At 36.9% G+C, this 24,939-nt stretch overlaps 1 protein-coding gene across 4 annotated transcripts in view; it reads right to left on the minus strand.

Annotated features, from left to right (window-relative positions):
- The window catches only part of NCOA2 (nuclear receptor coactivator 2), a 190,139-nt gene that overhangs the window by 156,223 nt on the left and 8,977 nt on the right, over positions 1 to 24,939 (minus strand). For all 4 annotated transcript variants that reach the window (XM_082292711.1, XM_082292713.1, XM_082292710.1 and 1 more), the window contains exon 2: positions 24,131 to 24,210. The gene's annotated coding sequence lies outside the window, so the exon portion shown is untranslated. The remainder of the gene's footprint in view (positions 1 to 24,130; positions 24,211 to 24,939) is intronic.

Genomic DNA, 24,939 nt, shown 5'->3' on the forward strand with positions numbered 1-24,939 from the left:
AACTCATAACTTTTTGTAAAAAAAGATACAGATTTTCTTTTTCCCCTAGGTGTTATTCCAAGTAGTATTATTCTAAATATACACTGTGCTTCCATTAATTTATGGTATTAGTAAACAAGTATTTATGGTAGCATGTTAATTTTTATTCCTTTTCACACAAATGAAACAAATTTCAGTTCTTGAAACAAGTGTCCTTGTGAACTAGGATTTCAAATAAACAGCTTGAAACATTCAGGTTCCTCTTACATGTCAAACAACTAATACAACAGATGTTAAAACTTAAGACTAAGATTACTGCCTGAACATTCCTGCAAAACTTAAATTGTCCTTCATAATATTTGGAAAAGCCCCAAATGGGAGAACATGAAGCCTCCTGTCAAATGAGCCCTCTTCCAGGGCAACATATCCCATGTCTGACAAATCCTGAAATGTACAAAGGGGCAACCAGCAAAGATTGCTAAACACACTAAAGATCAATACCTTTGCACAAGCAGCACAACCTGGAGCACTAAGCATGGGACTGGCTGCTGCAACCCTTCAGTTTACGCTGCTGCAGAAACAAACATGTATCTTCCTGGTTTCTTAAATGAACAAATTGATGCACAATTACAATTACAGAAGTTTTGTAAAATTCCCTGAGGAGTTCTCTATGTCCCAGTAAAGCACAAAAGTGTACCAAGGAACAAACTATTACTGCCTCAATTTTTAGGAACCTTGGCAGTAAAAAAAATAAAAATACATAAAAGACTAAGCCAAAATAACTAAATGGTCACATAAAGCCAGATAGCATGATAGAGGTATTAGAAACCTCAACAACCTCAGCAACTGCTCCAACTGTCAAAATTAGCAGTCTTATTAAAAAGATGGCATGATTTTGGTTTGCTTCTGTAAAACAACAATATAAAACATATAAGAGTACTCCAAACAACTAACTCCACAAAGCAAACTTTAAATACAGACTACTATCAGATTTTTTTTCTTCTGGCTTATCTTAAAATAGCTAATGAGAGATTTTATGAAACACCATGTACAAATATCATGAGAGAATAGCTATACAAACAAATTTTAAGAACATTTCTCCTTGCAGTCCCTCAGAACGCAAAAATCACAAATTACTATAATTGGGCCTAGAAAGACCTTGCATGTATATCAGAGGTGCCATCACAATTCATTCTTTCAACTATGCTTCAAAAAAAGCTCAAGCATATCCTCATGATAGCAGATGTGCTCAAAATGCCATCAGAAACAAACACTATCATATCAAGAATTTATATTTAAAGAAAACTCCTATTATCACATAAAACTTAAAATCCACAGTTCTACAGCCAAGTTGAATAGTACCCTGGGCTCTCAAATCTAGAAGTCTCATTAAGGTTTTCTACAAGCACATACAAAAATAATAGTAATTAAAAAAAAAAGGGGGGGGGGAGGGGAGGGAGGAAAGGAATTTTAAGCAAGAGCAAGACATGAATCCAGTTTTTATGTGAAAACAAGATAATATAGTTCTGAAGTGCTTCTGACAGTAAGCAGAAAATGTTAGCCACCCCAACAGCTGGAATATATACCTGTTTTGGCTGAGGTCTTTCCCTCTCAGTATTGTTGATTTCTGACCAACAGATTATTTAAAATAAGCTGGTCATATCTACCAAAAGTACAAAAACATGTAACAACTACAAGTTAAGCTCAAGACAGGTAAATTTGTATTGATCTACAGAAGTAAATCTTCTTTTCAACCCTGCAAAGAAATTAAATGTTCTAATGAGCAAGCAAAGGTAGATAATTCTCAAACCTGTGTGTACCCAAACACAAAAATGGAAAGAACAGAGATGCAGTAAAACCTGTTCCAACATGCTGTACATTAGAAATCTGACTCTCATATTTCATAGGATCCAAAGTAAATGAAAGATGCAATGAAAAGCAAGCTAAGAACAAGGCAGAACAAAAAAGTACAAAGCTTCCACACATTACAGTGTTGAGGAAACCCACTGAAACACATCTTTGTAGTTTTAAAAGGTCAAAGGAAAAAAAACCCAGATGATTTATTCTTAACGCTATATTTGAACACACACACACATACATGTCCTTCACAAGCACCCTTGGATCTTAAATTAAACATACTTTCCCCACAGATCATGAAATTGACCCTATCAGACAAAAAAGTTTGGCTAAAGATAGGTAACTAAACCAAGCACCCATAATTCAGCAGAAAACATGTTTAAAAATGGACTTAAGACTACTAGTAGTTTACCATGAGGATTTGAACTTTATGTATGGCAGTCTGCTGAAATTACAGAGCTGAAGAGTAACAGCTCGAAGAAAAAGCCCAGCAAAAAGTAATTTAAAATACAACTAAATTCACAGAAAGACTACTTGTCCTTTTGTGTATAGGCCATCCAAAGATGGCTTTCCTATCACAACTCTGTTGGGCTTTTTGTGGGATGACAAGTAATTATTTACGCACTACTTTTCAGAGCAAAGATGGCCATAATGTGCAGTTAAGACAGGCAAATGAAAGGCAGCTGATGCCTGCGTTCATACTCTTCAAAGCACTCCTGATGTGGAAGGCCTCCTTCACAAGAATTCCCACTAATTTACAACAGGAAAGGAATCATCCCTAAGCAGCTAGGCTGAGATTTTACTCTGCTATTGGTTATATTACATTCCTGGTGACAAAAGTTGTTGACATTAAGGTTGAACAGTCAAATTTGCGCTAGAAGAAAAACCGTCTCGCATATCGCTTTCAACTTTTTTTTCCACTACTGACAGCACTTCAATAGCCCAAGAATTTTGTTTAAAAGTGTAAGACTGATTTCATCAAGTGCAATTGAGGAAATAAGTCTTACACTCTTTCTTACAAAGGCTGTTTTATTTGCTTTTCAGTGACATAGGCCAGTGGTACTTTGTCACAGCCTTTGAAATTGTCCGCCATTTCTTCTTCAACTTTACAGTTCCTAGGAAATGCATGAACTCCATGCCCAAATGTTTCAGGACTCATTTTCCCCGAAGGCCATTCCTTAACAGGACGAGCTCGCACATGTGGCCAACTGCTATATTAAGGAACAGGATTAGTATCTGAAAACCGATCAACATCTACATCACCGCTGGATAGAATAATTGAAATTACTGCACCATCATTCATCGATAGGCCCGCAATCAGCTCTGAGCATCGCTAGCATGGTGCATGAGAACAAGAACGGGGCTTTAAAAACTCAGTTTTTTTTTTGTTTTCCTAACAGGGTTGTCACTGTTGTAAGACGTGACTTGGAAAGCTTATGAGGTGCAACTGAGTACTTACTCAGCTGGAAGTAATAGAGTGATACTTTCACAAGAGCCTTTAAAAACCAAGTGTGCAAGTGATGTAACACCAGTAGATAGAAAAAGGACAGGAAAACAGCATGTAGAGGAGAGAAATAAAAGGCATTTATGTGAAAAGTAGAATTGTTACTCTAAGGGTTTTTTCTCTTAAATCTCTGGTCTGATAATAACAGTGCATATTTCAGTAACATCCATTTGTGTATTACACTTGGGAGACCACTAAACACTCATTTAATTTGTAGAACAGCACTAGATGCAATAGCCCAATCTCTCCACTTCTGCCAGAGTTTATGACAATTTATTTATTTACTTGATTATTGGAATCACAAGAGGCTGGACTTTTAACTTCTTCTATTGACTAAATCCTGAGATATACGGAGAGGATATAAACACTTAATTCACATAATTATGTTGAAACAATGCCATACTAAAACAAACACAGAAATTCATGAGTATTGATATCACAGCTTCAGCTCTCTGTTTAGGAGATTCGGAAACAGAAACCTTAGAATACACTTGCACATGAAAAATAAGTGTCAGTCTTAATTTAGAATTTCCTTGTTATTACTGATATAAACAGTGCACTAGAAATTTATGTACTTTGAGATTGTAATATCTTAGAATAATACATGTCCTTAAAGTATGGTTATAAAAATATCCATCATAGTATCTGTAGTCAAATATACAAATTAATATATTTACAATGGAACTAACATGCCATAACAGTCTCTTTGCCAAAAACATTTGTCACTTGGGTAGAATAAACAAGTATCTTAAGTTTTTAAAGCCTTTCTGCAGTTCAAAATTCGCATTTATCTCCATGACTGTGTTAGATTAAAATGCACAAAAATTCTGCATTTAGGAAAGGGAGATGAGAGGAGATTTTTATAAAACCAGAACTCTGAATGGTGTTCAAATGTATGCAGATAACATTACCAGTTTTGCTGGCACAAATTAGGTCCTATTCATTTTTACAGTTTCTGTTACCAAAGGGAAACAAAGATGACAGCACTCCATTTTGGTTTCTTAAATGCAGAAAAATGAAAAGTATCATAAGTACAATTCAAAGCAGTGCTCATTTGGAAAGCTGAGGAAGAATATTTTTCAAAAAGAGAAGTGTTAACATTTCAAGCCATTATTTGAAAGCTCTTAAGGGCGAAGTTGAGAGAAGCAAGGACAGGATTACAGCAACATTAGATGCAACCACAGTCTTGTAAAGTACAGTGGAGTAAAACAAGTGTGGGTGGGACATTATGTAAAAGGAAATAAATAAATCAGTCAACAATTACATGTATTGTTTTAAAAATACCCATGAAATTTTGTTCCATCATCTTCAGCCGACTTTAGTGGATAACCTCACCATCTTATTGCTGTAACCACGTCTCTTTCCCACCATGTTGTTATCTCCAGAATCAAATCTCATTTGGAAGAGGATCATAAATGCATTAGGGCAAAAGCAATGGCATCCATTTTCTGTTCCCTTCCACTTATCTTGCCACCACAAGGTAGTGAGAAAAAGGGGTCAATACTGCAACTACAGACGGCTCAACTTCAGGTTAGCAGCATTCATTTTCTAACAGGCAGAGGTCATCAAAGAACTAACTTACCAAAACCATTTCCTTTGCAAAAACATTCTCAAGAGAGTCCTGTTAGAATGAGATTCAGGATGAACCTTTGAGTGAGACTGAGGATCACCTTGAGACAGCCCACTGAACAGCCCTGGTGCTTACTACAGGTATTTAAAACTCTAATCTGGTTTGGGCAAGTTGGCAATTTTACAACTTGAGTTCCTGTCACCACAGGAAAATGCCACAGTAGGGACTATTCTTTATTTCAGAATCTCCCTTTCATCGACATAGTCTGTGAAAAACTTCCCAACACCATAATCTTATCCTCATACATAACAAGCATTTATCAGATGTCTTGCCATTTTTGAGAAAAGGAAAATAAAAATCAGACTTTACCCTACTTAACTTCTAACACTTGTTAAAGCATTAAATCATGTTTCTTACCCTCCACTGCCATTTCCTAAGATATTCTTGTGAAAAGGGGCTGAGAGCTGCTGTGAGTGTATAGCATGAGCTATGGGACCATCAAAGGACTCCATTCCATTTAGTTCCTTCTAAGGAGGCACTTCCCAGACACATTAGGAAATGAGGTGTCAGAAGGTACTTTACCTGTTTGTCAAGGATTCATAAACTGCCATAAAATAACATATATTAACAGAATCTAGCTAAGTCACTGAAAAAATTTAAATTACACACTCAATTATGGATAACAGGACTCTGCTCCTTAAAGCAGTATCACATGAGTTTCTCAAGGGCCACTAAAAGGCGATAAAAAGAAAAATAGAGTGTTAAGCTCTTCAGGTGGTCAAAAGCTTCTCTACCAGAATAAGGTACTTTCTGTTCTTTTTTCTAAAGTCTAAAGAATGGTTGAACCTTTTTCGGTCATATTTTCAGTTAGCTTTTACTTTCTGCACAGCAATTTAAATTACAAGGACATTTTGTGGTAAAATTTTAATCTACTAAAATATAAATGTGCACAAAAGAAAAACAATTAAGCTTCATCTGCAAAATATATTGAAGTTGCCAATATAAAGTGCACACATGAAAAATTAAGCCTATAAAAATATATAATGAAAGACATCTGGCACAAATGTCAGCCTTCACATGCTTGTTTTGTCAGCTGTCAAATCATGGTAATATACGATGGTAAAAAGCACACTGACAGCAGCATTCCCAGTATTTCAAGGAACAATCATAAAATACTTGCATCTGCATTGCTACCAAAGTAATTGAACAGGGCTGGTGGTCCACAGAAAAATATTCATGCTTAATGCTTCTGAATCTCAAATGAAACTCTTCTCAAATTATTTCTTTTCCACACACGGCTTTTTGCAAGAGTTATCTGGAGTTCTGAATTATTGCATGAGTTATTACTCATGCAAGCCTTTATAGTTATTGAAGGTAAATACTGTTCCTAAGCAGCAAATGACATGGGGTCAAGGAATGCTTGCTATTCAATATATACTTACCTTTGTCAATAAGAAAAGTATTTTAAAAACATATGCGAGAGGGAAAAAAAATTCCTCCCACTAATTCCCTGCTTGATTTCATCCCAAAGAGTTAATTATTTTGGTATATCTTGCTGATTCAAAAAGCCAATGCTTTTCCTCTACATCAAACACAAGTTCCAGTTACACTTTGTACTTGAGCACATGAAGCACTAAAACCTCAGGATGTGGTCCTATTACCATCTTCTTGTAGTCCATACTGACTAACAAGAAGTTGGAAGGAAAATGAAAATATTATATTGATATAGGTTTTGATCTTAATTTGTTTCTTTATAAAATAATGATTGAGAGTAATACCACGGGACAAAAAAGAAAGTTGTCCAAGATGATGCTACCTGTCTGAAGATTTTATATAGCATTATAGTCATCATCTCCTGGAAACCAAAGGGACAGTAGTAATAAGAGTTAGTCACAAAGACTCCAACCTAGCTTCCTGTTAAATATATAATCATGTTGCAACAAAAACATGTTACTTTTAAATAACCATTCCTTCGAAAGTATGCCTGAATTTTTTTCTGCTGCAGTCAGGAAGCTAAATCAGGTCTGCATTTATTAACATACCAGGCACATGGTGACATTTTATTTAAATGCTAAGGAAGGTGTATGAAGAAAGTTTTCACTAGAAACTAAGTTTATTTAGTTTAGTTGTTGGGATTTTTTTATTTTTTAAAGTTAATTTCTACCTTGATGTTATGAAGTAGAAAAGTTTTAGTCTTTCTGAAACTTACTTTCAAGTCAGAAAGGAAGACCGGTGAGACTTAAGGGATAAAACTACGACTCTTGGCTTTCAAAGACACTGCAGCAGGCACTGGACTTGGCGAGTCCCGGTGGAAGCTGCCAAGTGATGGGCTTTTCTAAGGAAAATGCCAGTAAGAAAATTTTATTAGGTGTCATTTTACAAGGTAAATTGAAGCAAAGTCTTCCAGCCACTGAAATTCAGAAATAATGACTCCTAGGCTAAAACTGGTTGAAGTACAGATGGCCTCAACAGGGGTATCAGACCTGACCAAGGGCATCTTCTACCACACAGAAATCTGACAATATAAAACTGGCCAGTAACAGCTTGAGTTTGTGACACTTGCCTATACAATGTTACCATTCAAATAACATTTTCTCTCAATCATTTTACTGAGTAACACCTAGTATAGACTAACTGAATAAATCTCACTGCTTTCACTCCTCCAGATAGCAATTAAGCACGTAAGAAAAGTTCTCATAGTAGTGTAAGTCTACAATCACTTGTGCCAAAAGATATATACATACACCTAACTCTTTTCAGTAAGTTTTTTTTATCACCAAGACTATGAAAATGAAGCTTTCCACATGAGCAGCAGCTCAGTGAAATATTACTGCCACTTCAAATGCTTTCTGTATAATATCAAATACCACCAAGATATTTAATCAGATTGATTATCTGAGGCTGAAACAAACAACTTGCAGCACTGACAGTCAAAATCATTATTTTAGATGTGAAAAAAGACAAATGAGGGCCTGTACTGATCCACTGCCAGAGAACACTGTACATTTTCTTTCTGCCTCTATCTTGAAAATCAAGAGAATTAAGAAGGAGAAAGAAAAAAAAAAGTATGTTGAGACATGACATTATGGCTAATTCATAGATGAAAAATAAGACTACAACTATCAGTAGTAGCTTTAGTTTTGTACAATGAAAGTATCTATAATTTGCATATTTTAACTGGATTTCTCCGTGTATGGAGTTTTTCACACTTTTCTAAAAAGAAAGAGAGTTGTAAATTTTAAATACCCATATACATTTCAGAAGACTATATTAATATTGCACATGTTTTTTCCAACAGATTTTGAAGCACAAAAGACAGTGTCTTCATATAACTTATCTTCTAATTTTTAATATAAAAAGTCTTAAACCTCATAATCCCTCTGCTGCATGAAAAGGTGTTTCAATCCCCAGCTGACAAGCAGAGAGTAAGGAGCATGGAAATTCAGTTTGACAAACATGCACTTGACTGACTTTGTGGCCCTCAGCCATCCATAATTTTGCTCTCCCATAATGATTTTCTGATGCCACATGAGGGCTGTCAACAGGTAAGGTCCTTCTTTCACTAACAGGATGACAGTCATATACCCAACGACGTAATTTCTTATACCCTGTAGAAGTATATATACAGTATATACAGTTCCTTTGGGGCAGTGGAAGAAAAGGGCAAACACACACACATTATCCAACAAACACACATAAACATGTTTTATCTCAGTCATGATCACATGAGTTTCACTTCCTTCAGAAACCAGACTAAAAATGACAAATGTAGGGAAGATGCATAAACACACAACTATCGGATTCATTTATTCTCACACCTTTTTATCTCTCTCCTACTCACTTCCTCAGTAATTTTTGGTAAGCCTTCCCTGTTACATTGTACCAATCATCAAACAGAAGCTTGGGAAACATTCTGGCATCCATGTAATTCTTGTAAAAACACCAGGAAGTATAATCCTCTCAAAACAAGGATCCTAGGGAACTAGGGAAGCAGTATTTTGGCTTTTTACCAACCGTTTCACAGCAAAGGTAATTAGTAAGTTACATACCATTGGAAGCAACACCAGCACAAATCCAGCTTCCCTCACTGCTTGCTCTCTCTCCTAATGATGCCAAGATCGTGACAGGCTTACTTAACATGGTTATTGTTTCCAGTTTCAAACCCTTATACTTAATTAAGTATCAGCTCTAGATGATCTATCTTAAACAGCCAAACAAACCAGAAATACTCCAACTCCATTACCTCATCTTCTTCCCCCCTCGCTATAGCAACAATGCATCAGAAACACTTCAGAAGGAGTTAGTTTGTGTTGAATGACTAGGATTTGGTAAGTGCATGTGAAAAGCTACTTTTGAAATAAATTACACAGCATAACATGTTTCAGTAAGTATCCAGATTCTGGTCAGTCTTTTCATATCAAGAGAACGCTATGTATCAGGAGCAAAAGCCTGTGACAGAAGTCATCTGAAAAAACAACAAGATGAGTAATAAGTTGCGTTTCATGCATATCAGGTACAGTCTTCCATCACCTGACAAACTAGAAGAGTTGCCCCTCTGTCTATTGTACAAAAAGCTATTGCCTTTTGGGATCAAAAAGTATCAGTCATTTGCAAAGGCTTTAAAAGTTTTATATAATACATAATCACACATGCCTGTGCACAAATACATCCCCATCCTAACGGAATTCCGTGATTTCCATTCAAATGCTGAAAAGATTCCAAAGAGCTGAAAAGATTGGGACGGTGATCAGCATCTCAAAACTCCTTTCAAGAACAAACAGGAAATGATAACTAATGAAAAATTCCAAATATTATTAATACAGGAAAATATGTCCAGCTTTGACAACCAATGCAGTCCTGGAATAAACACTTCCATCTTCAGTAGCTGCTAAAACAAACACTCTTTTACAGGCTTTGACAGAGAACAGAATTCATTTCCCCTTTACAGCTGCAGTGTTTCAAAGTCAGTTAAACATCAATGTGACAGCCTTACTTGCGAGAGCTCAGACATTTACTATATTATCTTAGCTGGACATGAGCAGAAAGCAGAGACTGTGAAGCCAGAGAAGGCAGAGGGGAGAGAGGGAAATCAAGATTGTTTTTCTTAAACACCTTATGAAGTGTTCATCTTAGTTTTTGCCAGAGGGTTATTTTTCTTGTTCATTTATTCTGTATTTAAAGACCCGGCTAATACAAACACAGCACAGATCTGGAAGGCAAAAAGTTCACTAGGATGGAGCTTGTTTGCACAGATACTACTCAGCTACCAACTTCTCGCTCTGTGATAGCGTGCTTCTACAAATGAAACCCAGTTGACTGAGCTGTTATCAATGCTTACAAATTAAACTATCTTATTTGCTGCTAGCCATCACCCTACTGATTTTCTCATTAATATCTAGAAAACACACAGTTTAGTCTCTTATCCTAATTTCTGCCATTGACTTTCCTGTACAACCCCTACCTCACAAGACCATTGTGAATCTTAACATATATTAATTTCACACAGAGCAAGCATGCTAAGTACTTAATAGTAAGCAGTTAGGAATATTGGCCAGATGTCAAACCAACCCTAAGAATGTGCACAGGCCACTAAGTTGAGGATCATGAACAAAGATTAGACACTAAATAATTGTAGTAGCCATTTGCAAATTGAGATTCTGTGGAAACCTGGCTGCTCACATGATTATGGTCCTGTCTACTTCCAGGTGTTCAATTACATTAAACAAAATTTAAAATATATCAATACATGTTCTTACTACTGTTTTCACGTGAAAGCAGTTGTTGCCACTGCAGAAAATGCTGTGATCACGAAGAGAAAATGTCTTATGAATTACCTACACAAATGGTTTGCTGAGTGACTAGTTCTTTCATGACAAATGATACCTACAATACTGAAAAAGTTTTCCATTTGAATTTTGAACATATTTATCATTTCTCTGTGCATGCTATACGCAAGCTTGAAAAAAAAATCTGCATTTCTTTTATTCTTAATAGTGTTTTGTACATAAATACTGAAGAAGAGACATCTGAAATACAGCCTCAACTACAGATCTACTATTAAAAAATAAAATGGAGAGAAAACAGTAGCTAGAAAAAACAAAACATTGTCACATGAAACAGCCTGTGTAAATTATGTTATTACATGGTGTTCTTTTTTTCTTCTTTAAGCCAAGCTGGAATTTTAGAGAAAGCCTGATGATTTGTGGCCATATCATTTGGCAAAACATGTAACCTTATATTCAGGAAATCTCCAAATCTCAGCTAATCAGAGTTTGAGCTCCCTTTCACCTTCCGAAGGGTCACTTCACAGTTAAGGGAAAGGCAAATCAAGATGGACTTCATCTGTCAATAATAAAATCACTCTTCTTCACTCTTCATAGCAGCCCCAATCTATGGATTTCTGTTTCACAGCAATACTTCGTGTTTGAAGTTTCTGTCTGGCCATTGACTGACTGCGAATACTCCCCCAAGACACTTTGGTTAATATTTCCCCCCCCTAGGAAAAACAAGAGAAGCAAATCAAACACTCCCTAACAAAAGCTTTTTTGCCTCTGCTTCTCAAAGCCACCCTCTTCCCCAAAAGCTCAAATGAGTGACCTCTGAGGAATGCTGCCCAAGCCAGACTCACGAGATGAGCTGGCCTGCAACTCTGCCTACCTCAGAGAGATGGTGTGTTGTGTTTTAACCATTTACTTGTTAAATCTTAGTGTTTGGAGGGTTGCAGAGGTTTTCTGATGCTGTGCTGCTGGACTCTTCTTGCTCCAGCACCGATATTTTTAGTAACCAGCAAATGGGTGGCTGTAGGACCTCTCCTATCACCAGAAAGCTATCCAGCTTGAAGCGGAAAAGCAGCCCAGCTTGTGCATGCTAGCAATTCTTCAGATAGAGGCTTGCAAGCCCAGCCCTGCTTGCTTCTGCTGCAACTAGCACTTCATTACATCCATTTTAATGCAGTAGACAGCTCTTTTTTTTTGCTTTTGTAAACAAACCTTTGATCGAAATACTGTAAAATAAATGTGTGCCTTTCTCTCTCTTCAGAATCCTTATTGCACTATGTTAGTTACATATGTAACTTTCATATCCTAAAAAATTCCCTTCCCCTACACGTGTACAAAACTGATGACCATGCTCTTCTACCTAGTGTTTCCTGCCAAAATTGCAAATCCTCAGACTTGGTCAAGACTTGAATCTCCATATCAATTACCAACTTCAGAAACATGATACAAGACATTGAAATGCAATTTAAAATTTATTTCAAACTGATATATATCAAACTACACTATAATAAATATAGCTGAATTAATAAAAAAAGGAACAAAAAATTCTCAGAAGCAACAGTAAGTAAATTGTTAAATATGCAATTCAAACTATGTATAGACCCAGTTACTCAAATCAGAAATCTTAAGTGAAATACAGGCACGTGGTGTGTGGTAGATTGGCAATGGAAAGTTCTGTAGGACAGGCAACACTCAGAGCAGTGCTGGAGCTGAGCCCACAACTCATGTCAAAACTGATGTCAAAAAGTCTTGTGAATTTTCTCAGTATATGCAATGTACACTGCACAGCTTGTCTCCATTCAATACTCCTCATCATTAAAAATGATGCATTATGCTAAGCTTTTCATTGTCTTAATTTATATCCCATGACATCACAAACTATAAATGTTTTTTAAAAATTCAATTTAGCTTGTAAGACAGAGAAATAAGTAATCTGCTGAGATATGAGTAGTTTTGTTATATGACTTTTAAAGGTGAAGTGTGGCTGAAAAAAATGTAACAGCAATACACACCAAATTTCCAATATAAAATTGTGAAAAACAAAATGTTAGAGTGAATTCATTTTTAACTGAAATGCCCCTTCTTTTACTCCCCCAAGTACAAGTTACTAAATAACTGCCAAATACTCCCTTCATGTATGACACAGCATAAAACAGTTGAGTACTTATATTTCAGTAATCTGCAAATTAATTTTAAATGTTTTGGCAGGATAAACTTTACATGCATAAACTTGCAAAACATACAAGCTGCTTCTTTATCTACTTATAAAAAGCAGAACTCCCTTCAGTTCCAGTCACATGAATTTAATTTCATAATCAATTTTATTATGAAAAAAATACAGATTCTTCCTATTGGGGCACAAAACATTTATACAAATAGAAGAAACAAAAAATAAAAACTTCGCCATGTGTAAATAATGCTGAAAACAGAACAAATAGTAAAACCCTAATCCCAACTCCCCCCTGTTAAAGAAGACATTTCCCCCTTATCCCTCAATTATATTAATCTCCAATTAGAAAGCTGATGGCAAGTAAAAAAAAAAAAAAAAAAAAAACACCAAACCAAAACAAAAAAAAAAAAACAAAAAAAACCCAAAAAACAAAAAACCAAACCACAAAACAACAAAAACAAACAACAAAAATCCCCCAAATCACCACCCTACAATTTCAGCCTAAGTTAGAGCTTAAAAATAAGCCCCATTCATACAACGCCTTAGTTATCAGGTCACAATCCTAACTTAAAACAACAAATTTTACCTTTTGGTTCCATTATAAGGTGATAGCTAGCACCTCTAGTAATTTAAAGACATCCCATTTTCCTTGAGGTTAACCAGACAGCAAATCAAATAATCCCACAGCGAATTCAGAGCAGGCTTGACCCATTACTGAAGTGTTAAATTAGAATTTCAAAGAGTAACTCCATAGTCACCCTTCACAGGGATAATTTTTAATTCTTCTCCCGTGAAATGTGAAGTTAAGTCAATACTTGATGTTTTATCTCATAACAAAAGCAGACAAAAATACTGCTAACTCAAAACAATCTAGGTTGATTCTTGTTTAATAAAATAGCAAAAGGCCACTGCTGCAATGTTTTAATAGGCAAGTTCTCTCTAGCATTTTTTTACAATTTCAGTATTAATTCACACCAGTAGAGAGAAGCAGGTATTTGATTTACATTTTATGAAATTAAATACATAAATATATTAATTTGCTCAACACAATCCACAAACGCCAATGAATCTGAATTTTGCATATGGCGAAAATAACACAGGTTGACCCCATTTTACAGCTAAGAAAATGAGGAACTTAAGCTCAAGTGACTTGTTTAGTACACTTCTGGCAAACCTGGCACTGAAGAATAAGCCCCTGGCTCTCTAGCACAAGGTCTAGCTCCATCCCAGTTGTTACCCATGTAAGTTCATTCCCATGGGTACAATTACAGGGAAATTTCAATCGCATGCAAGGCAAAAATTGCAAGTCCCCAAATTCTACAAAACATACCTGACACCTTAGGTAAATTATTTGTTGATAAAAAAAACAAAAAAATAAGTTGTCTAGGGCAACAGCATGTTCAATTTTTGTAGCTGACCGTAAGCCAGCCTAAATAAATATTTTTAACTGCTTGTTCAACACAACAGCAGAAGCTTAGCACAGCAAAAGCCACAAAACCCATCACTGGCATGGCATAAGTGCGGTTGATGTCACTTGGTATCCTAAACAAATCAATGAGACAGAACTAAAAACTGATAATACTACCAATACAAATTACAACACAAAAAACACACACAAAAAAACTCACACATTTTTAATTATTAAAATAAGAAATAAAAATTCTCATGTTGTTTCAGATACACACCCTCACAGCAAACCATGTTACATGAATCTATTCTGCTCCTCAAGACATTGTCTGTGTAAGAAAATACCAATTCCCTTTTACTGACTTCCTTCCCTGCGAGTAGTAAGCAAAATCAGTTGAAAACCAATAAAACACAATGTTGTCCTTACATTCAGCTAATGCAAGTGAAATATTAGCAGAAGCAGGTTTGACCCAATATTGGATTTTACATTTTCATCTTTCCTGTACTGCCAGTTAGCTCAAACTTTCTGCACGAAACCTTATTTCCCTTCTCAGAATCTTGTCTCTTAAAAAGTCCCTACACCCCCGAGGAAATTCTAAGGGCAGGTTCAGAGTCGTCCTTTCTCAGCTTCCCCAATACAACTTGAGCACAAATTATTTACGTGAGTGTAACAGAATGGAGTACAACTCATTTATGAAGAAGTTACCACTATGCTTAAACAGCAGTATTTCTACAAAATCAGAACAGTAACAACAGCCTTCAAATCATGTCATCAGCAAGAAAGTTACAGCATATGGCCCTTCCCACCATAACACAAAGTATTCCCTAAAGGGTTTAAATTTTTAAGAGTTCAATTCTACCATTGCCAGACACTTTCTATATAGTTCACATTTTTACTTCTCAATTGCTCTGAGATATCTAAATAGGTCTCATTTTGATCTTTTCAGGTTTTAAAAAATTCATCAGTTTTACATGATAAAATACCTCACACTGACCTTAGCAATAGACTTGGGAAAAAATGATGGCACAAGCAGTGGCAACCATGTGAAACTTTAATTTGTATTACATCTTTGTAGTCAAATGGATCCATTTAATTATGGACAATGATACATCTGATACGAGGAGCAGAGCTGTGCCTATAATGAATTTTTCATTTCAGCCACTGAACAGGAAAAACACATATTTTAAAGCTATTACAAGTTGCACAAATAGTCAATTCACCAGGAAAAAAATGCCCTTGTTTCAGATAGCTTACTTCATGTCGAAGTAGGGTAAGCTATTCAAAGCATTAAGAACATCCACAAGGGGATATAATTGCTAAATATATCTGTGAATGTATACTTTAGCTTCCTTTGCAGTACCTTGTTTGAGAAGACAATCTTAGGAGTAGCAGATAAATAAATTACATCTATAAAAGTAGGCAAGAGAAGAAACTACTGTCCTTTACTGTAGGACACATGAAACAGATAGGATGCTTGCCTCCAGTGTAGGAAAATCAGTTCTCTGACAAAGTATTTACACAACAATAAAAAAGCAGAGCTATTCCACAAGCAGCAATGCTCTGCCCAGAAACACTGAGCAGCCCAGAGACAGCAGCCATCTCCTAAGAGGCAGGAGACCCAAAAGCAAACCCCTGCTCTGAATCAGGAGCAGTGCGATTCCCTCCTCCATCTTGTGCACCCACATCCCAGTGTTCAGAAGGCAGAGGCATGCAGCTATCCCACCCTCCAGCCTCTCCCTGCTTGGCAAAGATGGGTGTATCCCTGATGTCCAGGTCTGCTGGTGCATTTTCAGGCATATATCCTGCAGTCATCCTGGGTGAAGTGGGTGACACACTCAGCCACAGCTGTAAAACACTGGCAACCTGCCTGTCCCCAGCTTGGCACAATGGGGAGAGGCAGGGCCACCCTGGGCCCAGCAGCAGCCAGGGAGTGAGACCAGAGGCCAGGAAGCCATCTGACCTGTCAGCTGTCCCTCTACCCGGGGCACAGGCTGTGCCACTGAGATGATGGCCCTGCAAGAGCCCTCTCCTTGCACCCCGCAGTAGCTCCTGCTCAGAGCTATACCGACAGCCACACAGGTGGCTCCCTGTGGCTTACTGACTGTTCAGTCTTGCTGTGACTCTAGCCTTGAAATCCAAAACTTTTCATTTCAGAATTTCCTGAGAGCCATTAAAGCATTTCTGATTAGCAGGGACTTTTCCCCCCTTCCTCAATGAAGCTACTTATGAAATTCAAGCCAACTCATTAACAGCTTTAAGCTAGCCAAAAATAAATTTTCAGTAAGCAATTTCCCCTCAAAATACACACACACAGGTAAGTCTAACTCTCTAGTAAGAGTCTCACAACCACGGATCAAGCTGTCTTGACCCAAAATATGGGACTATCCCAAAGCTTTATGAGATTGTATCAGAAGACCACAAAACAACTCTCCTGGAAGCTGGGGGCGGAAGGAAATAGCTCAGAAACTGAGTGATGAAGCAAATAAGAGGACGAGTAAGTGGGAGGCAACTTTGATAACTACTGTTACTGGAATCAAGTTCAGCAGCAGCAGGCTGTTAGGGGTTTTTTTTCCCCTTTAAGTGCCCACAGTACCTAAAACAGGACCAGAGCACCATATGCATGGTTCCATGCCTATATTCAAAAATAAATACATACTATTGTGAAACATATGTGCTATATACACAGCACATTTGGCACTAAGCTCCTAAAGTTGAAAATTAATATAACAAATCTATTTAACCATTTAGGTTGTGGCATATAGCCTGTGGTGTACAGTAGTGATAGTGGTGTGGTTGGGGTGTGACAGTGGTGGAATAGTAGGTGATATCTCATATAAGATGGCTTAGTTTGGGGTAGTTTGGGTTTGGGGTTTTTTTGCCTTCTGTAGATTTATACTGAGTATGTTTTAAGTGTGGCAACAATAGTGTTATACAGTTTGACTCGCCAGTATTTGTTCCTCAAATATTTCAATGTTGATGTAGAGGGTTGACCGTGGTTGGATGCCAGACACCCACCAAAGACCTCTCTCTTACTCCTCTCTGCAGATGGACAGGGGAAAGAATGTGTAACAACATGTTCATGAGTTGAGGTAAGGACTGGGAAGGTTGACTCACCAAACACCATCATGGGCAAAACAGGTTAGAATCAGAGATATTAACTGAATTTATTGCTAACAAAATCAGAGAAGGATAATGAGAAGTAAAAGAAAACCTCAAAAACACCTTCCCCCCGCCCTTCTTTCTTTCCCAGCTCTACCTTCTCCCCCATCAGTGCAGGAAGAGAGAGAATGGGGGTTATGGTCAGTTCATCACTAGATGTCTCTGCACTACTGGGGGAGAGGAGTCCTTTCCCTGCTCCAGCATGGGGTCCCTCACATGGGAAACAGTTCTCCACGGACTTGTCCAAAGTGAGTCCATCTCAGGAGCAATAGTTCTGTACAAACTGCTGTAGTCTGAGTCCATCCCATGGGCAACAGCTCTCCCAAAACTGCTGCAGTGTGGGTCACTCTTCCATGGGGTACAGTCCTTCAAAGACAGCCTCTTCCGCTGTGGGTCCTCCACAGGGTCACAAGTCCTACCAGGACCCTGCTCCAGCATGGGCCTCCCACGGGGTCACAGCCTCCTCTCAGGCACCCACCTGCTCTGGTGTGGGGCTCCTCCACAGGCTGCAGGTGGATCTCTGCATCCCCATGGCTCTCCATGGGCTGCAGGGACACAGCTGCCTCACCATGGTCTGCACCACAGGCTGCAGAGGAATGTCAGCTCTGGTGCCTGGAGCACCTCCTCCCCCTCCTTCTGCACTGACCTTGGTGTCTGCACACTCATTCCTCTCACATATTCCCGCCCCACTCTTCTCTGGCTGCAGTTACAGCTGTGCAGGAACTTTTTTCTTCTTCTTCAATATGTTGTCTCAGAGCTGTTACCACTGTTTCTAATTGGCCCAGCCTTGACCAGTGGCACATCTGTGGAGATGCCGGGGTTGGCTCTGCTGGACAAGGAGGAAGCTTCTGACAGCTTCTCAAAGAATCCACCCGCTACCAAAGCTTGGCCAGGCAAACCCAATACAGCTGATCAAGAGCCTAGAACTTGGATATTGACAAAAGAGTAAGCTCACGAGGAAGGAAAGACTAAAATCACAGTCAGGGACAAAGAAAATTTCAAATACTAGTAGTCATGCATCAAGCTTCATGTACCATCAGCACATAAACCCAATTCCACCACAGGATATCTTCTGGAAGTTACGTAGTGTAGCTCCAGACAGAAAAAGTTTTACATAAGTCTGTTCAGCAGGACTAAGCAATAAAAACACAGTTAACCAGGATCTGTGAAGAGAAGCCAAGCAAAAAACCACAACTGAAAACTAAAAGGCCATAAAAATTAACCCAAGTGAAATTTCATATGTGTTGGCCACCTACTTCTAGAGAAATGTTGATGGTTTTATCCCATTTTAAAATACTATTAAACTGTGTCACCACACACTAGTTTCAAGCTCATAACCTGAAGAAAGAAATGTAAGGGATATCTCATCTCTTAAAGCAGTAAAATAGGTACCTAGAGATTGAAGGACAAAGGAATCCAAGGCAAAAAGGGATCTTCAATTCTATGTGTTACTTGCAAGGATAATGTTTTAAAGTTTAAGTGAGAACATTCAAATATAAGTGAAGAAAAACATGCTAAAAAAACGTGAATGGAAATGTTTTAATTCCTCCTGACACTACTACAGCTTCCCTCAAGGAAGAGCCAAATTGCAATATCTACTATAAAACTAATTCTTTTCTCAGTTCTAATTTTAAATATTCCTAGTTTGCCTATTGCTGTCATTTTGAAAGATACAGAGTTTGGTGTATAGAGAACACTGTAGTTTATTGATTTGGGATTACTGAAGGAAGGAAAGTACTGAAAATGAAAAAAAAGGGAAGAATGTGGACCATAAAAACAGATGTTGGAATAGGAGAACAGAGTATATTCTTCATGTATCATGGCCACAGTTGCAAACAGAGTTTTAGCAATGCATTTACACACTGGCAAATATTGTGTACATAGGAGTGTCAGTACCCTTTTCTGGCTGTGGTGAGATGACTAAAGGAGGTTTCTGTAACATACTTGAATAGTTAGAACCCTGCACAATGATACTGTAATACTCACCAATATTTCTAAATCATTTTCATAATACTGAACTTCTGTGACTTATCTAGGACCTTGCATCTGAGCTCTTCAACATCCAAAGTTTGTTTTAAAAAGAAAACCTGTAATTTCTTGCCAGTTCAGTTAATATTAAAGCAAATTAATCAGAGAGAAACACATTGTACAACACTTTATATTATAATCATCTACAAATTTGCTTACCATGATAGCACATAAGTCTTCTGAGCCTAACATCCCCACATGGTGGTATTAGAAAAATTCACCCACTTTAATGTACAGAACTATCCATGAACCTCAAAGTATTGTACTATAATGCTGTCAAATAAACAGACAACTGGAATTCAATTTCCAGGAAGCCAAGGCAAAATCTACTGGCCTTCATCTGAAATACCAGTGTCATTTTCAAGCCCTGTATTTAATTAATGCTATTTACTGTCAAGAGCCAAGCCGTGTAAATATTTCACTCTTCCCAATTCAGAGACTAAAGGCAGGCCCAGAGGAAAATCTGCCCAAGTAAATGTATCTCATCTTCTCTGATGATGCAAGTGCTCAGTTGTCCTGTTCTTGACCTCTCTAGAATTCCTAGGCTCCAATACTGGTGATACAATGTCATCAATCTATATATAAAATATACATTGATTTTCCACAGATGATAATGACAGCTATTTCTTCTGCTAATGCTAATACAGTATAACTTTGTCCATATAAAAACGTTCCTATCAAGGTAAGAAATGAAAAATCTTAGCAAAGTCCATTACAAAGTCAAAACCAATATTTAAGAAGTGAATAAAATCAAATTAGCGATCCCATTTCCTAAATATTTTTTATTTATCTCACTGAAACTGCACTGTTCAAAATAATCTTCCAGGATATAACTACATACAAAAGGCAAGCTTCAATCAATTGAATGAGCATTTTCAACAGTCCTGGATATATATTAAGTTTGGTTCCATCAATGCAGTAAAAAGTTCACTGACAGAGCACTCCATTTAAATCCATTTACAGTAGTTAATGAGTTTTACATATATGTGAATAGTTTAATCCAGCTTTACAATGAATTTGAACGCTGTGGCCTCAAAACTACAAAAGTACTTTAAAAGTACTTTCATTACTAACAAATCTAGTTCTCCTAGTTGCAAGCATAAGATTTCTCTACAGTACTCTAAATTTTCATAAATTTTAAAGGAAAGAAATGCAATATATTACATTTGTGTAAATTTCAACTTTTCCACAAAATAATGTTTTTCATAAGCTCCCAGTTCCAATTTTAGGAGAAAAAAGCCTTTAGGGTGCAATTGTATAAATCTCAATAGATGCTCATTTCCTAATACTTCAGTTCTCATTGTACCACCCACACAGAACTTCACTCTCAGATTAGGAGTATCATTTTAACGCTGATTACATTAAATTCACTATAATCAAGCATCCACTTTTACAAGCATCTTCATAGGCAATTCATGTTAACTTATGTCGCTGCTGAACAGCAGTGACTGAACACAGAATAATCTTACCACACTTCATGCAAAACACAACTCTCCAATTTTGAGGTCCAGCAATGGAAACACACTCCCTTTATTTATCACAAACCAATTCAATGCAGATTCAGTATCCCTCACAGAGAAGACCAGATTCATTAAGGATTACACATACCTGTATTTTATTTCACCTATTTCAGAAACACAGCTTCTGTGGGAATGAGGGTGCTCTGAACTGACGCCAGTGTTCTAGGTAAGCACCATTCCAGCCCTGCTTTGCAAGCTCATAGAAGTGAGCTCTGCCTTATTCATTTCTGATACTTGGAATCTACTGTAAGTTCCTCGTTTGCATCCTTAAATTAATACCCAAGGCTCTTAAAACTTGTTTCGATATAAGGCAGTTTTATTTTCAGTATTGCACTTTATTTTCTGACAGCATTCCCTTTACACGCACATTTATTAGGAGAACACAGTCAAAAATGAGACATTTGTCAAAATTTTCGATACCTACTACAGCTGTAAACAACGAGCACTATAAGTCAGAATGAATAGACACACAGATATTTTCTATCGCACTTGACACTAACTACAACACAAACGCCAGTGAAATCACTACAGTTAGATGGAAACAGACTCTCCAGATCAAGAGTGACAGAAAACTGAGATTTCTCTATGTTCTTTTTGCTGAGAAATATGCCTTACGAAGCAGATCACTTCAAGAAAAAAGAAGAGGGAGATTTTTAAAAAAATTTTTTTCTGACTGGTAACTTTAGACTAGGAATTAAAGTAGATATTTTAGTTGTTTGAGTTTTTGTAAGTCTAAACTTATCACCATTTTAACTGCATCCCTTTTTTTGTTAGCACACAGCAGCTGCTTCCCACTACCTCAACTAGTATGAAAAATAGACCAGATAAGTTTTAAGCAGTAGTTTCACTTTCCAAAAGACTTGATACAGTGGTAGACAAGCTGAATGTGCACAATTTCAGTCACAGTGGTGATACAGTCTCACAACATACGGTCAAACCCAACATCTGTAATTCCACAAGCAACACTAGTCAGAAGCCAAGGCCAGTACTTCTTAAATGAATCTCCAACTGATACATCCTTCCAACACTAGTATAATTTCAGATGGGTATACTGGTTAAAAGAAACAGCTACAGCTCTTTCATCTTGCAACAGAGAAGGTGAACATGCAAGTATGTCAAACCATAGGACCGAAACCCTGGACATTCAAAAATCAATAGGAATTCAATGAAACCAAAACTTTAAACTATTCCTTTGCTTATGGAACCTACTTTTGCTGAACTGTCTATAACAGGAACACAGAGATAACCACACACTTTAAAGCAAAAGGATATTTTGAGTGAAAACTACTTCTCTACTTCATCCCTGCCCTATAAATTCTTTCATGACACCCATTTTTTACAGTGGTTTATTCCTCACTCTCATCACCATAGACTTCATATACAAATATTCATATCATACTTGCTCTTATTAAAGGTTTTGAACTTCCTAAAGACAGCAACTGTGTTTTGGTCAGCATCTGTAAAGTTACCAGATTATTTTCTATCACCGTATCAACCAAATCTATAGTTTTGGTGCAGAATGTAGCAACACTAAGGAAAAGACATGTTGGGGTTTTTTTCTCCACATAAATTAATTAGGAAAAAAACACAAGAAATTATATGCAAATTTATTTTATTTTAATATTTCTCTAATATGTTAGTTTTTTAATCAAAAATTAGAACTGAGACAACTGAAAACAAACATATGATCAACTTGACAATAAAATTTCATGTTCTCTATAGAGAATCCCAGCAGTGACATTTTTCTCTTTATTACACACACCTAACTCATTCTGAGTGCTATTCACTACGAAAACAATATTTTAGAGTCTTTGCATTTTTTTTTAACAATTTGCTTAAATGATTACAAGAGCAGATCATTATTGAGAAGACCTGCACAAGCACATTATGATTATGCAGTCCAGATAAGTAGTGTAAATAAATAATAATTAATATGGTGTAAGTAATAAGTGTAAAATAGTAATAACATCTCCGTAGCTAAGCATTTTCAAGTTAATATAAAACAAAACAAATGATTAACCAGTATTATAAACTTCATTGACTAGAATGAACTACAAAGTGTTTTATCTGAGCTGAAAAGGGAAAAGACAGAAAAGCACTGGAAAACTGCTTAACCTGCTTTCATTCCCTGATACTAGAAAATTAGGAAAGTTTAAAGAAAAATGTTAGTTTGCAAAAACTACTGAACATAATTATCAAAAGAGGAAATGATACTTGATGTGGACATACATAATTTTACCCATATTTGGTTGGCATTTTATAAACAGTCATCCCTCGAACAACTAAAAACCCTTTCAGCAGGCTCATTTCCCACCTCTATATTTAGCGTACAAGCCTCAAAAATACATATTTCTGACCTTAATAAGTCACTCTAAATGTTAAAAGACAACATTTATTCGTGAGTACACTGAAAAGGTTCTCACATAAAATCTCAAATGCGTATTTGTTGTAAAAGATTTATACCAAGTGAATATACTGATATATCAAGCATACCTAAAATAAAACCACAGCATTTGTATTCTACAGCATTTATTTCTTTCACTGCACTACCAAACTATTATTAGTCTGCATTTAAACAATCCGCAGGGGTCTCTTTCTCTAATTCTCAGTGGTATTATCCCTTCTTGAGAGCAGAGTTAAACAGGCACAGCACTGCCTGATGGAGTCATCAGACACTAATTCTTGAGCAACAAGCAGTTTAAGTCATCAGTGTCATTATACCAATTTCAACCCTCTATTTAAGTAATTTATTAGTGCACAGAGTTGGATGGAAAAGCTTGTATTATTTCATATTCAACCTTCACCATAAGACAGACCATAATCAGCACATCTGAAAAATGTCAATTCCTTAGTTACAGTATAAAATATCAAACAAACCTAATGAGAAAGGCTGAAGGGATCAACATGTGACATTCTTTCTCAGCACTAAGTCCCATTCTTGGTCCTGGCACCAAAGCAAGGACCCTCTGCTTCCATAAGCAGTCTCGGCATTACTTTTCAAAGTTTCTAAAATGTTAGTATTTCCACTCAGCACTTAAAACCAAGGCTTGTTCTGCTGTATCCACACAATCAATTTAAGACATCTCACATCAAAATCCCCAGTGAAGATAAAACTGTAACACAATCCAATTAAATGCAATAGGATATAGACAACTCACCAAGACTCAGCGATGCAGACAATGATTTCTAGGGGCTGTGTGTGCAGGGGGCCTCACTACTCAGATACATCTCAAGCATGCTAGGAACAAATTTGAGAGAAAAATATTAGTCTTTTTTTTTTTTGGAGATGGGCATAGAAAAACAAAAATATGACATTTAGCACATTGCTGTTTTAAGCATAACACAAGGAGGGAAACAGAAACTTTGCAGAGCATTATCTGCTTTTCCAGACATAACTACAACCCCCTTCCAGTTGCACAATCACTCCAGGCACACAACTTCCTTTCTACCTGCTGCCTACTGCAAATTCACAGTGATAGCAACTAAAATGTTTACATTAAGTTACACAGTATGCAGCCTCTATTTTCACTAAAGAATCTGCGAGAACTCTGAAAGCGGTCGGTTCCTTTTTTGGTTGACTGCTTGATTTGATAGCACACTAGTTTCAAATCTCTAAAAAGGAGAAACTGGTGTTCTTTCTACCATTATTATAAGTTGCATGTACAGAAGCATGTTTCTTCTCTCAGCCCCCATTTACAATACTCCTGACCCAAGTGACAAGCATCAGTGAACAGAAAGCCTTTCACTAGTATTAAGTCCCATAAAGCAGTGAAGGGTCCCATAGAACAGAGGCCATACATTGTACAGCAAAATAATTTCTTCAAGGCAGGAGGAGCATGCCACTGCCCACATAAATATTATACCTGCATTTCTGTTTGAAGGTCAAATAGCACTTTATGTCAAATGTATCCAAGCAAATTACCAAAGAAGAGTTTTCTGCTTTCTTATTCTGACAAACAAAAAGTCA

Source organism: Coloeus monedula (genome assembly GCF_965178545.1).
Source record: "Coloeus monedula genome assembly, chromosome: 1".
Lineage (NCBI taxonomy): Eukaryota > Metazoa > Chordata > Aves > Passeriformes > Corvidae > Coloeus > Coloeus monedula.